Consider the following 15,218-nt stretch of genomic DNA (forward strand, 5'->3'; position numbering starts at 1 on the left):
CCAATTTTATTGATTTGAGTCCTCTCCCTCTTTTTCTTGATGAGTCTGGCTAATGGTTTATCAATTGTTTTTATCCTCTCAAAGAACCAGCCTTTAGTTTTATTGATCTTTGCTATTGTTTTCTTTGTTTCTATTTCATTTATTTCTGCTCTGATCTTTATAATTTCTTTCCTTCTACTAACTTTGGGTTTTCTTTGTTCTTCTTTCTCTAGGTCCTATAGGTGTAAGGTTAGATTGTTTATTTGAGATGTTTGTTGTTTCTTGAGGTAGGATTGTATTGCCATAAACTGCCCTCTTAGGGCTTCCCTGGTGGCGCAGTGGTTGAGAGTTCGCCTGCCGATGCAGGGGACACGGGTTTGTGCCCCGGTCCGGGAAGATCCCACATGCCGCGGAGCGGCTGGGCCCGTGAGCCATGGCTGCTGAGCCTGCGCATCCGGAGCCTGTGCTCCGCAACGGGAGAGGCCACAAGAGTGAGAGGCCTGTGTACCACAAAAAAAACAAAAAAACTTCCCTCTTAGAACTGGTTTTGCTGCAACTCGTTGGTTTTGGATCATCGTGTTTTCATTGTCATTTGTTCCTAGACATTTTTTAATGTCCTCTTTGATTTCTTCAGTGATCTCTTGGTTATTTAGTAACGTATCGTTTAGCCTCCATGTGTTTGTGTTTTTTACATTTTTTTCCTATAATTGATTTCTAAACTCATAGTGTTATGGTCAGAAAAGATACTTGATATGATTTCAATTTTCCTTAATTTACTGTGGCTTGATTTGTGACCTAAGATGTGACCTATCCTGGAGAATGTTCCGTGCGCACTTGAGAAGAAAGTGTAATCTGCTGTTTTTGGATGGAATGTCCTATAAATATCAATTAAATCTATCTGGTCTACTGTGTTTTTTAAAGCTTCTGTTTCCTTGTTTATTTTCACTTTGGATGATCTGTCCATTGGTATAAGTGAGGTGTTAACGTTCCCCATAATTATTGTGTTACTGTCGATTTTCTCTTTTATAGCTGTTAAGAGTTGCCTTATGTATTGAGGTATTCCGATGTTGGGTGCATATATATTTATAATTGTTATATCTTCTTCTTGGATTGATCCCTTGATCATTATGTAGTGTCGTTCCTTGTCTCCTGTAACATTCTTTATTTTAAAGTCTATTTTATCTGATATGAGTATTGCTACTCCAGCTTTCTTTTGATTTCCATTTACACGGAATATCTTTTTCCATCCCCTCATTTTCAGTCTGTATGTGTCCCTAGGTCTGAAGTGGGTCTCTTGTAGACAGCGTATATATGGATCTTGTTTTTGTATCCATTCAGCAAGCCTGTGTCTTTTGGTTGGAGCATTTAAGCCATTTACGTTTAAGGTAATTATCAATATGTATGTTCCTATGACCAGTTTCTTAATTGTTTTGGGTTTGTTTTTTGTAGGTCCTTTTCTTCTCTTGTGTTTCCCACTTAAAGAAGTTCCTTTAGCATTTGTTGTAGAGCTGGTTTGGTCGTGCTGAATTCTCTTAGCTTTTTCTTGTCTGTAAAGCTTTTGATTTCTCCATTGAAACTGAATGAGATCCTTGCAGGGTAGAGTAATCTTGGTTGTAGGTTCTTCCCTTTCATCACTTTAAGTATATCATGCCTCTCCCTTCTGGCTTGTAAAGTTTCTGCTGAGAAATCAGCTGTTAACCTTATGGGAGTTCCCTTGCATGTTATTTGTCATCTTTCCCTTATTGCTTTCAATAATTTCTCTTTGTCTTTAATTTTTTCCCATTTGATTACTGTGTGTCTCAGTGTGTTTCTCTTTGGGTTTATCCTGCCTGGGACTCTCTGTGCTTCCTGGACTTGGGTGGCTATTTCCTTTCCCATGTTAGGGTAGTTTTCGACTATAATCTCTTCAAATATTTTCTTGGGTACTTTCTCCCTCTCTTCTCCTTCTAGGACCCCTATAATGCAAATGTTGTCGTGTTTAATATTGTCCCAGAGGTCTCTTAGGCTGTCTTCATTTCTTTTCAATCTTTTGTCTTTATTCTGTTCCACAGCAGTGAATTCCACCATTCTGTCTTTCAGGTCACTTATCCGTTCTTCTGCCTCAGTTACTCTGCTATTGATTCCTTCTAGTGTAGTTTTCATTTCAATTATTGTATTGTTCATCTCTGTTTGTTCTTTAATTGTTCTAGGTCTTTGTTAAACATTTCTTGCATCTTCTCGATCTTTGCCTCCATTCTTTTTCCGAGGTCCTGGATCATCTTCACTATCATTATTCTGAATTCTTTTTCTGGAAGGTTGCCTATCTCCACTTCATTTAGTTGTTTTTCTGGGGTTTTATCTTGTTCCTTAATCTTGTACATAGCCCTCTTCCTTTTCATCTTGTCTATATTTCTGTGAATGTGGTTTTTGTTCCACAGGCTGCAGGACTGTAGTTCTTCTTCCTTCTGCTGTCTTCCCTCTGGTGGTTGAGGCTATCTAAGAGGCTTATGCAAGTTTCCTGATGGAAGGGACTGGTAGTGGGTAGAGCTGGCTGTTGCTCTGGTGGGCAGAGCTCAGTAAAACTTAATCTGCTTGTCTGCTATTGGGTGGGGCTGTGTTCCCTCCCTGTTGGTTGTTTGGCCTGAGGCGACCCAACACTGGATCCTACCCGGGCTCTTTCATGGGGCTAATGGCAGACTCTGGGAGGGCTCATGCCAAGAAGTACTTCCCAGAACTTCTGCTGCCAGTGTCCTTGTCCTCACGGTGAGACACAGCCACTGCCCACCTCTGCAGGAAACCCTCCAACACTAGCAGATACATCTAGTTCAGTCTCCTATGGGGTCACTGCTCCTTCCTCTAGGTCCTGATGTGCACACTATTTTGTGAACGCCCTCCAAGAGTGGAGTCTCTGTTTCCCCCAGTCCTGTCGAAGCTCTGCAATCAAATCCTGCTAGTCTTCAAAGTCTGATTCTCTAGGAATTCCTCCTCCCACTGCCGGTCCCCCAGGTTGGGAAGCCTGACGTGGGGCTCAGAACGTTCACTCCAGTGGGTGGACTTCTGTGGTATAAGTGTTCTCCAGTTGTGAGTCACCCACCCAGCAGTTACGGGATTTGATTTTATTGCAATTGCTTTCCTCCTACTGTCTCATTGTGGCTTCTCCTTATCTTTGGATGTGCGATATCTTTTTTGGTGAGTTCCAGTGTCTTCCTATTGATGATTGTTCAGCAGTTAGTTGTGATTCCGGTGCTCTCGCAAGAGGGAGTGACAGCACGTCCTTCTACTCACAAGAGGGAGTGACAGCACGTCCTTCTACTCTGCAATCTTGAACCAAATCTCATTGCTGTCTTTCTATTTATTTATTTATTTGTTTGTTTGTTTGTTTATTTATGGCTGTGTTGGGTCTTCATTGCTGTGCATGGGCTTTCTCTAGTTGCGGTAAGCGGGGGCCACTCTCTCTTGTGATGTGCGGGCTTCTCATTGTCGTGGCTTCTCTTGTTGTGGAGCATGGGCTCTAGGTGCACAGGCTTCAGTAGTGTGGCACGTGGGCTCAGTAGTTGTGGCTTGCAGGATCTAGAGTGCAGGCTCAGTAGTTGTGGTACACCAGCTTAGTTGCTCAGTGGCATGTGGGAATCTTCCCGGACCAGGGCTGGAACCCGTGTCCCCTGCATTGGCAGGTGGATTCTTAACCACTGTGCCACCAGGGAAGCCCCCATTGCTGTCTTTAGAGCAAAGCATTTCCAGTCTCCTGAGTATGTTATCTTTACTTTAACCACAGACATCTTTTCCATACGGTTACTATTATTCATATTTTTCCCCAACAAATCTGTATCATTTGGAAATACCCAAGATCTGTTGCTCTGTAGAGAATAATTCTTGAACAAAACTAGGGTGTTCTAGTACATCTCACCAGACAGGATTAAAATTATGACCCTGGAAATCTACATGAGATATAAATGGAACGTTTTCTGCATCTTTACCACAGGCAGCTTTGCATTCATTAATATCACACTTGAAGTGTATTCTGGTTATCTATTGCTATGTAACAAAACTCAGTGGTTTAAAACAACCACTGTATAATATCTCACAAGTTTTGAGTCAGGAATTTGGGTGGGCCTGATTTGGGTGATTCCTTTCTTCCATCTGGAATGAATCAGAGTTCATTGGTAATGTTCTAACTGGCAGCTAGGCTGATCTGGAGGGTCCAACACAGTCTTACTCATATGCCTGGCACTTGATGGGAATGCCTGAAAGGCTGGGTTTAGCTGTGTAGTCTCAGAGCCTCTCCACATGGTCTGTCCGTCAGGGTAGTTGAACTTTTTACATGGCAGAGACATGTCCTGGAAGCTGCATTTCTTTTAAGGCCAGCCTGGAAACTGACACAGCATCACTTCCATCCACTGGTCAAAACAATCATAAAGCTCATCTAGATTCAAGGAAGGCAACGTAGACCCCAGACACTGTCAGAGTAACTTGGACCTCTTGCCACTATTGTTATCTTTTTGATGTTCACCCGAAGAGCTCCTGAGGAGACATTCATTTTGATGTGTATCTACCCGTTTATTTAGCAACTAGTTTGTAATATTTTAGGCTCTGAGGACACAGCAGAAAACAAATCAGACAAAAACCTCTGCCTGCATGGAGCTCACATTCCAGTCAATCCATAGTCAGAAATCTAGTGAGTTGACTAGCTTCAGTTGGGGTTAAACATCTATTCCCACTCCCTTCTAGTGAGCCTTTTTATATTGCAGAAGTGAGAAGGTTAAAGATGGCATTTCTCAGGCTCCCTTTCAGCTAGGATTCTGTTGGGTTTTTTTCTGTTTTTTTGTTTGTTTTTATTTCTTGTTTTTTGCGGTACACGGGCCTCTCACTGTTGTGGTCTCTCCCGTTGCGGAGCACAGGCTCCGGACACGCAGGCTCAAGGGCCATGGCTCATGGGCCCAGCCGCTCCGCGGCATGTGGGATCTTCTCGGACCGGGGCACGAACCCGTATCCCCTGCATCGGCAGGCGGACTCTCAACCACTGTGCCACCAGGGAAACCCCAGCTAGGATTCTGGATGAAAGCTAGCTATTGCCAGTTAGATGCACTTGGGTAAGATTTACAAGGTGGAAATGAGGAAGAGACCATTTTCCTGCACTTTGGCCATTTCTACTGGCCAATAGGGTCATCACTGGAGACATGGGGTTTTCCTGCAGCGGCCTTTCCATTTCCAGTCTCCAGCTCCATGAGTTGGGAAGGCAGCTGTAGCAACAGTGGCCACCAAAGGAGAGCTACCCAATCCTAGCTTTCCGACCCCTGAATCTTAATTGTAGAGCAGTATGACTATGTCCTTGAAATGAGTGATTTTTGAGTTGACCTCTGATTCTCTCTCCTCCAGATTTTCAGTGATTTACAATGATTTTGTAAGCATTCAATTTCCTGAAATTAATTGCTTTCTGCTTTAAACACCTAGAAAGATTTCTGTTGCCTGTGCTGAAAACTGACTGAGAAGGTATGATATTAAAATTAAAATACTCAGTTCCCACTATCTCTGCCTTCTAGGTAGACCCTCTATATTCATCTGATGATTACATTAGAATCCCACACATGGAAATCTGAGCGTCTGATGTTCTTGCCTTTAGCCCCTCCCAGACAGCTCTGCAGCTTTCCAGGCACAGGGTGAACCTGACCAGGTCCCTGGTAGAGAGAAAGCCAAGTGTTAGACCAGAGAGCAAGTCCCGGGAGTCACGTGAAGCTTGGAAAGTGCCATCGCAGCAACCAAGGGACCCAAGGTACCATCTCAGCATTAGCTCTTGAGAGACAGGACAGCCTAGTTCCTCCCCTGCTCCATGGCAGTGTGCTTTAAAGCTCTGAAGTGGCAATAAGAATACTAGTCCTAATTCACAGAGTTCTGTAAACTATACAGTACTACACAAATATAAGAGGCTACATAGTATCTGGACTGGTTGTTCTTAAAGTATGGAGGTCTCTGAGCCACTATCAGGGAGTAAGTGAAATTAAAAATAATATTAATGCAGCATTTTATTTTTTTACCCTTATTCTCTCAGAAAGTGTGGTGTTTTCCAGAGACTCAGTGATGCCACCATTGTTCTGATGGCTAACTGGAATACATGCTGGTGTATTCTTCATTTTTAAAATTTCTGTTTTAATTTCTAAAAGAGAAAATATTAATAGCTGTAACCCATATAAACAAAAGTTCTTTGGGGGTCCTAAATAATTTTTAGGAGTGTTAAGGGATCCTGAAATAAAAACATTTGAGAACCGCTGACTTAGGCCCTTGTGTATACCCATTCTCGTACTATCTGTAATGGCCCCCACTCTAACCATTTCTGGTTGCCTGATTCCCACTCATGGTCATAACCCTGCCATGTCCAGCACTCTTCTACTAGGATGCCTTTCTATTTTGATTAACATACTTGAGACAGTATGTTCTCGCACAGATGTCTAGTAGCATTTGTCTTGGCACAGCCTTGGGACGCCATATAACTGTGACCTGTCTTCATGGGCAACACTAAACCCACAGCCCAGCCCCTTGCTTTACTTTCCTTTCTGGCTGGACTCATCTGGGATACCTGGTTTCTGCCCCTGCTTTCACCCTATTTAGTACTAATCTCACCCACTTTGGCCCCCTGTTCCTACTTGTTGTTCCCCTCCTGTTCAAGTGGCCACCTGCTATGGGGATCATTGCCAGCTGCCCACAGCTAAGCTGAGCCATCCCCACCCCTTAGCCCTGTCCAGTTGGATAGCTTGAGCTGGGTCAGACTGAAGCCTCTTGGAAGTTTCCTGCCAACCACATAATGGACTAATACTTGCTTTTAATTTTGACTACAACTTCCACCAAAAATGCTGTTATCTGTGTATTTGTACTCTATAACTAGATTTAAAATTAAAACATAAACTGTTAGCACTGAATATTTCTTGTGGGTAGGATTAAAGAGACTTAATTTCTATGTTGTATGTATCTGTAAAGTTTGCTTTTTTTTTTTTTTTTTTTACTAGAGTGAGACTATATAGAGGTTAAGAACAAAGGCCAAAGGCTCTGGAAAGAGATTGTGTCCGATCTCCCAGAACTCCCTGGCTATTCCACCGCTGTGTGACACTAGGCAGGTCAAGTGCTTTCTCAGTGCCTCATTTTTCTCACCTTTAAAATGGAGAATTTTTTTTTTGCGGTACGCGGGCCTCTCACTGCTGCAGCCTCTCCCGTTGCAGAGCACAGGCTCCGGACGCGCAGGCCCAGCGGCCATGGCTCACGGGCCCAGCCGCTCAGCGGCATGTGGGATCCTCCCGGACCGGGGCACGAAGCCGTGTCCCCTGCATCGGCAGGCGGACTCCCAACCACTGCGCCACCAGGGAAGCCCTAAAAAGAAGATTTTAAAAACCACTTATCGAAGAAGAAAGAGGAGGAGGGGGAGAGGGAAGGAGAGAAGGAGAAGAAAGCCCTTATAGGGTTGTATGAGCATTAAATATATGTAAAGTGCTTAGAATTATGTCAGATATCTATCTATATAAGTGATTAAAAATCAAAATAGAATGGAGAAATAGAAGGTACATTATGAAGTTTTCATGAGTTTAGAGATACAGAAAACATTATAATAAACCATAAAGGTCTGATCTTTATCAGGAAACTTGAGAAGATGAGAAGCTATTAATCTAAGTGCTTTAGAGAATGCCAACACCGGATTATCCATCCTCCTTTGTTTAGAAAGATAAGGAAGAAGGCTAGTGAATTTTTACATAGGAGTTACTGTAAAATTTAAGACAGATCCAAATGGCTTCCAAATCATGTCATTATAAAAAGACTAAGTCTTTTAATTAAAAAGACAAAGAGCTTTTCTATAATATTGGAATGTTTGTTTTAATGATTCCAGGAAGTATTTACTTGTAACCCTGAGGCTAATAATTCTTACTATAGAAAACTACATTTTTTTTAGAAAGCTACATTTTAAAAAGAATGTTTGTTGTAGAAAACAGTGGTTATTCATTTAAAGCTGTAAACAATTTTTGTTATAGAAGGTTAATTCCAGTTTGGTGATAAATTAACCCCCTATGACCTCACTGATCTAGATCTAATTAACTTGACAAGTATAAAAGTCTAGGCAGAGTCTCTTAAATTTGATAATGCTTGTAAATACTTTCCTTCATGTGAAAAAGTTATCTTATAAAAGATTAAATATAAAACTCTAACAGATTAACTTTAAAAAGCAATACAGGGCTTCCCTGGTGGCGCAGTGGTTGAGAGTCCGCCTGCCGATGCAGGGGACGCGGGTTCATGCCCCGGTCCGGGAGGATCCCACATGCCGCGGAGCGGCTGGGCCCGTGAGCCATGGCCGCTGGGCCTGCGCGTCCGGAGCCTGTGCTCCGCAACGGGAGAGGCTGCAGCAGTGAGAGGCCCGCGTACCGCCAAAAAAAAAAGCAATACAAAGAATGAAATTCTGATACATGCTACAACACGGATGAGCTTTGAAAACATTATGTCAACTGAAATAAGTCAAACACAAAGAACAAATACTGTATGATTCCACCTGATGAGGTGCCTCGAATAGGCAAATTCATAGAGACAGAAAGTAGAATAGAGGTTACCAAGGTTACCAGGAGCTGGGGGAAGGGAGAATGGGGACTTATTGTTTATTGGTACAGAGTTTCTCTTTGGGATGATGAAAAAGTTCTGGAAATAGATAGTGGTGATGGCGTACAACCTTGGCAATATACTTAATGTCACTGAATTCTTCACTTAAAAACAGTTAAGATGGCAACTTTTATGTTAAGCATATTTTACCATAATAAAAAACTATACAAAAAAAAGCAGTTCAAAGGAAACAATGTAATATTTTCTAAAAGACAACTAACCTGGATTAAAACATCAATGACATGAAAAATCCAAAAATGTAGAGGAATTGCTCTAGATTTAAAGAAAATAGAGGGAATTCCCTGGAGGTCCAGTGGTTAGGACTTGGCCCTTTCACTGCTGTGGGCCCAGGTTAAATCCCTGGTCGAGGAATTAAGATTCCACAAGCCACGCGGTGCAGCCAAAAAATAAATAAATAAAAGAGAATAGAGAGACCCTAAAACCAAGTGCAATGAGTGAACTTTAATTCAATCCTGATCTGGAAAAAAATCTATAAAATATATTCTTGTATCAGTTGAGGAAATTTGAACATGAACTTGCAATTAGAAGATATTATAGAATATGTATTAACTTTCTTAGGTGTGGTAATAAGTACTGCATTTATGTAGACGAGTGTTGTTATCCTCCAGAGATACATGAATTATTCACTATTTAAAGGCTAAGGGCCATGATATCTATGGCTTTCAAATAGTTCACAAAAGTTTTAAAATGCAGAGAGAAATTAAAGCAAATGTAGCAGGACTTTCCTGGTAGCACAGTGGTTAAGAATCCGCCTGCCAACGCAGGGTACACGGGTTCGATCCCTGGTCCGGGAAGATCCCACATGCCACAGAGCAACTAAGCCTGCGCGCCACAACTACTGAAGCCAGTGCGCCTAGAGCCCGTGCTCCGCAACAAGAGAAGCCACCACAATCAGAAGCCCGCACACCACAATGAAAAGTAGCCCCCACTCTCCACAGCTAGAGAAAGCCTGCGCAGCAACGAAGACCCAATGCAGCCAAAAATAAATAAATAAAATTTTTAAAAAATAAAGCAAATGTAGCAAAACGTTAGTAGTTGTTGAATTTAGAGGAAGGGTAGATGTGTGCTCATTGTTTTATTCTTTCAACTACTGTGCATATTTGAGAATACTAGAAAAATCCAGAATCTTGATATTTCATCACAGGGAGAACAGTATTTGTAGGGAACACTTGCTAGTCGTGCTCACCCAGCACACATACCCCTCTTCCTGTAACAGCACTTCCATTTACCTTCTGGGCATTACCCTCCCCCAGTGTATGCCCTCTTATTCTAAATTTCAGTCTAGGTGTCCTCTCCTTCCCTGAACCAAGGGGGTAGGTGCACAGCCCATGTCAGGTCAATCAAACGTTCCCTTGTAAGAATTTAACCCAGGGTAGATTAACACAAGGCACACCTGATAGTGCCTGGAGGTACTGCTCAGCACTTCCTGCTTCCCAACTCCCTAGAGCTACCCTGTGTGCTTTTTCTGAGGCTTGCCATTTAGCTTTTGCCTCAGTGAGCTAACCCATTCTTTCCAATAAAATATTGTTGTTGTCATGAAGACCAGAATTGGTCACTGACTTTGACCAGTGAACCATTTTAACACCAATCCAATGTTTTTTTTTTCACAAAAAACAAACACACAAAAAGCAAACAAAAACAAAAAAACACCTACAGAAGAAAGAACACCTACAGAGAAAATGCCTAGCATGAAAAATCTATTGCTTTTATAGGAGGGTTAAAATCTTCCAGGCCGGAGACAAATTACAATTGTGAAGTGAGCTGTGAACCATAAAAACAATTTAAAAATTCAGAGCTTGAACAAGTGAAAGGTGAGCGACATATTAAATTTACTCCCTCCCTGGAATGCAGTCTCACTTTACTACCAAAGTAGGCAATGGGAGTGAAAGCAAGCTGAAAGCAGAAAAAGCTTCACCGCTTCAGGAGAGGATGGAATCTCGCGATAATATGGCTGCCGTTTACCAAGCGCACACCACCCTAGGCGCCGAGTTAGTCCTTCATATCCGTCACCTCACTGAATTCTCCCAACGGCAAATTTATTATCTATTATTTGGCTGTATATACTCTGATTATCTGCACTACAGAAACCTGGGGCTCGAGATTGTTAAATCTCTAAGTCGTAGACCTAGAAGGAGGAGGGGCAGGATCCAAACTCAGACGTGTGACTACAGCACCGGGGCCGTAGCACCAGGAGGGCGAGCGAGCTCCAGCTTCCTGGTCCAGCCTCAGATCAGCGTCCCAGCGGCCTAAGCCCCTCCCTTTCAAGTTCCTGAGCCAATCCAGAGAGCGGTCAATAGATGCTGAGAGACTCTGCTTCTCTCCACCCACTCTGGACCCAAGAGCCTCCTTTGCAGACACCTTCCACAGCACCCAGTTCCTGGCTCTCAAGGGTCTCCTGAGTCACCTCTGCTACCCGCAAGAACTGGGTCCGGGAGAGCCGTAGCCACTTCTGTGCCACACACTCCCAAGTTATGGCACCTGCTAACCCCCGCTTCGCCGTGTTAACTTCATCGACAGAAAGTAGATTTCTCCCGCTCCCATTCGCCTTGGCCTAGTAAAGCCTAAAGGATATAAGCATGGCTTTTGGAGCCAGATACACCTAGGTTCAAGTCCCTGCATCACCACTGCCTGCCCGTGTGTAAGTTTCTTCATCTTCAGGCTCCCAACCTAAAATTAGGAATGATAACCCTACCTTTATAGCAGGCTTGTTGTGAGGATAAGATGCACTAACCTATAGAAAGCATCAAGCACAGTGCATGGCACTTTGTAAGCACTTGATAAACAACAGTTCTTATTTTCTTACTTTCATTGTTATCCCCACACTGTGGTCTGTCCAGCCTTTCAACCCCGATTTTGTACTTTGGGGTCTAGATCTCCTGCCTTCTCTTGTCAATTTTTTTTTTTTTTCTCTCTCTCTCTAGAAATGAATCCAAACCCTGGGAGGGTTCCCAGTTCACTGGTGGGTCTTCTTCATTTAGACAGATCTTCCAGAAACAAGAATTTAGCTTGCCTGACGTTTTCATTTATAAAACGTATTTCCAGGTAAAGTTTTGCTGCAATGCCCATCAGTTTTCATCTAGAACTTGAATGTTGGTGATTATGCCCCTGGGAGCACCAGTAAAAGATGGAGAGGTCACGAGGTGGGGCTGGAGCCTGGGCCTCAAGTCAGCTGGGCCTGACCCTGCTCTTGCTGGCTGTGAGGCGTGCACACTACGTCTCAACTCCGAACCTTAATTTCCTCAGCTATAACATGGAGAGTCTGGCTCTTAACCTGTAGGGATGTAGTGAGGAATCCACGAGATAGCACCTGGAAAGCCCATGTGCCTGGCACAGAGTAGGCAAGGGTAATGTCAGTTTCCTTCCCCCTAGCAGACCATCACTGTCTTGAAGTACTACCATTAGCATCCTAAAAGAGAGGTCCCACCCCTAAGGAAGCAAGGCTTCCCCTCTCCTATTGCATTTTCTACCCTTTCCCTAGTCACTCCTTTTGCTTCTCTGAACCTTAGTCATTCTGCAGTTGGGGGTGGGGCAACACAGGAAAGAGAGGCGGTTCCTGGGACTCAGCCAGCCGCAAAGTGGCCCTGCTCAGATGCCATCTGGTCAGGAGCCAGACTTGCTGCTTAGAAAAGCACATACATTCTGGGCACTACTACCTAAGGGAAAACTCTGAGACACTTCAAAAACAGCAGTAAATATGATTAAAGAGTTAGAGAAAAGGGCCTGTGAAGAAAGTCTATAGAACCTAGATTGTTTAGGTTAAGGAAGTGAAGGCAGGAGGGGAAGCCTGGGCTTCTGAGAAACAAGTTTCCAAAGAGACGAAGCCAAACAAAATAAAATACGCACAGTGGTAGATCAATGTTGTAGATTGGGAGGGGTGAGTGGTGGGTGACAGTGGAAGGGTCTTGGCGGGTCCACTGAGGCATGACCTGAAGTCGGGGGATTTCTGTAAGAAAAAGAATGCAAAATTATTACCACAAAATTGCTAGGGCCCTTCCTGGGCTTTGAATGGTATATGCTGGTGAGGGACCCTGAAGCTCTGTTGATTTCGCCTCTAATCAAGTAAATTTACTTCCAGTCGATGGTGTGACAAGTGAGCTGGTAACAGATCTGAGAAACGGTCACAAAGCTTGATTGTTCTGCAAACTCTGCCTGGCAATGCCTTCTTCCCCTAACTAATGCCTTTTTAGCCTGCAAAACGCAATGCCAGCCTGCTCTCCTCTCAGACATCTTACCAGATGCAGCCCTTCCCCGCCACGGTGGTTCAGTGCCTCACCTTCACGTGTGCACCTGTTGTCTGTCACACACTGCGCTTATATTGACCACTCCACCTGTGCATTAGCTATCTAATGCTGCATAACACATTTCTGTAAAATGTAATGGCTTAGAACCATAGGCATTATCTCACCATTTCTGTGGATCAGGCGTCCGGGCATGGTTTGTCTTAAGGCTCAGCTGGAAGAGATCGGCTTCCCAGCTCACATGATTGTTGGCAGGATTCAGTTCCTCATAGGCTGTTGGACTGAGGCCTCAATTCTTCAAGAGCTGCTGGCCGGAGGCCTCCCTCAGTTCCTTGCCATGTAGACCTCTCCATCAAGCAAGCATGGCAGCTGGCTTCATCAGAGTGAGCAGATGAGAGGGCAAGAGACAGAGTGGCAGCAAAGTGACAGTCACAGTCCTTTGTAACCTAATCACAGAGGTGACATCCTATCACTTTGGTCATATTCCATTCATTAGAAACAACTCACTAGGTCCAGCTCACACTCACATGTAGGGAATTACACAAAGTCGTAAATACCAGCAGGTGGGGGTCATTTGGAACCTTGTCCGAAGCTGCCTACTACAAATGTCACTCCCGCTCCATCTTGTCACTGCCTGTTGTCCTGCCTGTCCCTGCCAGTCCATTATGAGTGCTTTGAAGACAGGAACCACAATTTACTCACATCTTAGTGCTCCTTAGTGACTAGCACAGGCCTCTGGGGCTTGTTAAGTGAATGGATAATGAATAAATGAATGACTGGTTATTCCCTGTAGCAGAAATGGAACCAAAGGCAAGTGTATCATTTTAATTAAGAGAGTGTGCTATTTATTACCTTTTCACCCAGTCACTGCATTTCTAGAAAATTAAGGAAATAATCAGGAAAGTAATTACATGGATATATTTAGAAGTTTGTAAGTTAGTTGCAAGGATGGTCTATAGAGTTGTTTATAACAGCAAACATCCCCCTCAAAAACAAAAACAACTAACCTGTAAACTACCTGAATGTCCAATAATAAAGATTGATTAAATGCATTATGTTACAGTCCTACAATGGATATTCTGAAGTCATTAAAGTGAAAAATATTGAACAGTAGTAAATGACAGGGAAAGATGTACATATATAGAGATGTAGGTATATATAATACTGTACATTATTTTAATATTGTATAATGCACATTATTTATTGTACATCTAGAAAGCAGGTTACAAAGCAGTGTATGTATTTCACATTTTTACAAAGTAAGTATACACATAGAAAAAGTCTGGAAGGATTTAATCAGTTTTGAATGGCCATGAGGTTCAGATAAACTGATTTTAAATTGCTTAAACAAACAGGTATGTGTTTCTTTTTTTGTTTGTTTTTTTCACATAACAAGATGTCTGAAAGTAGGCAGCCTCTGGCCTTGGTTCTCTCTGGCTCAGTATCACCGCAGTTCTTTAGGCCTTCCCCTCAAGCTTGCCACCTCATGGTCATAAGATGGCTGCCCCAGCTCCAGGAATCACATACACATTCAAAGAAGGAAGAACAGCTAAGGGGAAGCTCCAGTCATGGCTAACTCTTTACTAGGAAAGCAAAAGGTTCTCCAGAAGTCCCCCACTATACTTCCCTAACTCTCTCATTGGCTGAGTGACGTGGACATTCTCAGCTACAAGGGAGGCTGGGGACACTAGAGACAGAAATTTCATGATTGGCTTCAAAAGTCATGATGTATACCCTAGTTACACAACTACCTAAACAAACTTGAAGGTCTGTTAGCAAAGAAGGGAGCAGGGACATTGCGTAGGCAACTAGATCTTGCCCCCTTTAGATAGGACATGCTGTCCACTTTGTCACTGTCACTATCACCTCACTCCTTCTAGTCTTACACCTGGATTGCTCTACTCAGTTAATCATCTGCTAGTCCCTGAGAGCATCTGAGCTTTCAACACTTGAATATAAAACTCAAGATTAGGGGGCTTCCCTGGTGGCGCAGTGGTTGAGAATCTGCCTGCCAATGCAGGGGACACGGGCTCGAGCCCTGGTCTGGGAATATCCCACATGCCGTGGAGCAGCTAGGCCCGTGAGCCACAATTACTGAGCCTGCGTGTCTGGAGCCTGTGCTCCACAACAAGAGAGGCCGCGATAGTGAGAGGCCCGCGCACCGTGATGAAGAGTGGCCCCGCTTGCCACAACTAGAGAAAGCCCTCACACAGAAATGAAGACACAACACAGCCATAACTAACTAAATAAATAAATTTAAATCATATGGGCTTCTAAGAAGACCTCTGCTTAAAAAAAAAACCTCAAGATTAGAAAATGTGAAAAAATTGCTAGCTGTCCTTCATTATTCATAATTTCCTTCTTTCTTCTGGTAAC

The 15,218-nt window shown here is 43.3% G+C and overlaps 1 protein-coding gene across 12 annotated transcripts in view; it reads right to left on the reverse strand.

Moving 5' to 3' along the window:
* EYA3 (EYA transcriptional coactivator and phosphatase 3) overlaps positions 1-15,218 on the reverse strand; it is a 144,054-nt gene that overhangs the window by 113,581 nt on the left and 15,255 nt on the right. For 4 of the 12 annotated variants that reach the window (XM_032629277.1, XM_032629298.1, XM_032629314.1 and 1 more), the window contains 2 exons: positions 13,010-13,288; positions 12,448-12,547 (listed from right to left, as the gene is read on the reverse strand). The exons of 1 other annotated variant lie outside the window; for it this stretch is intronic. The gene's annotated coding sequence lies outside the window, so the exon portion shown is untranslated. Of the gene's footprint in view, positions 1-12,447; positions 12,548-13,009; positions 14,929-15,218 lie in introns of those variants that run through there. 7 more of the 12 variants (XM_032629383.1, XM_032629362.1, XM_032629291.1 and 4 more) reach the window with 3 other exon arrangements.

The sequence above is a fragment of the Phocoena sinus genome, chromosome 1 (genome assembly GCF_008692025.1).
Source record: "Phocoena sinus isolate mPhoSin1 chromosome 1, mPhoSin1.pri, whole genome shotgun sequence".
Taxonomy (NCBI): domain Eukaryota; kingdom Metazoa; phylum Chordata; class Mammalia; order Artiodactyla; family Phocoenidae; genus Phocoena; species Phocoena sinus.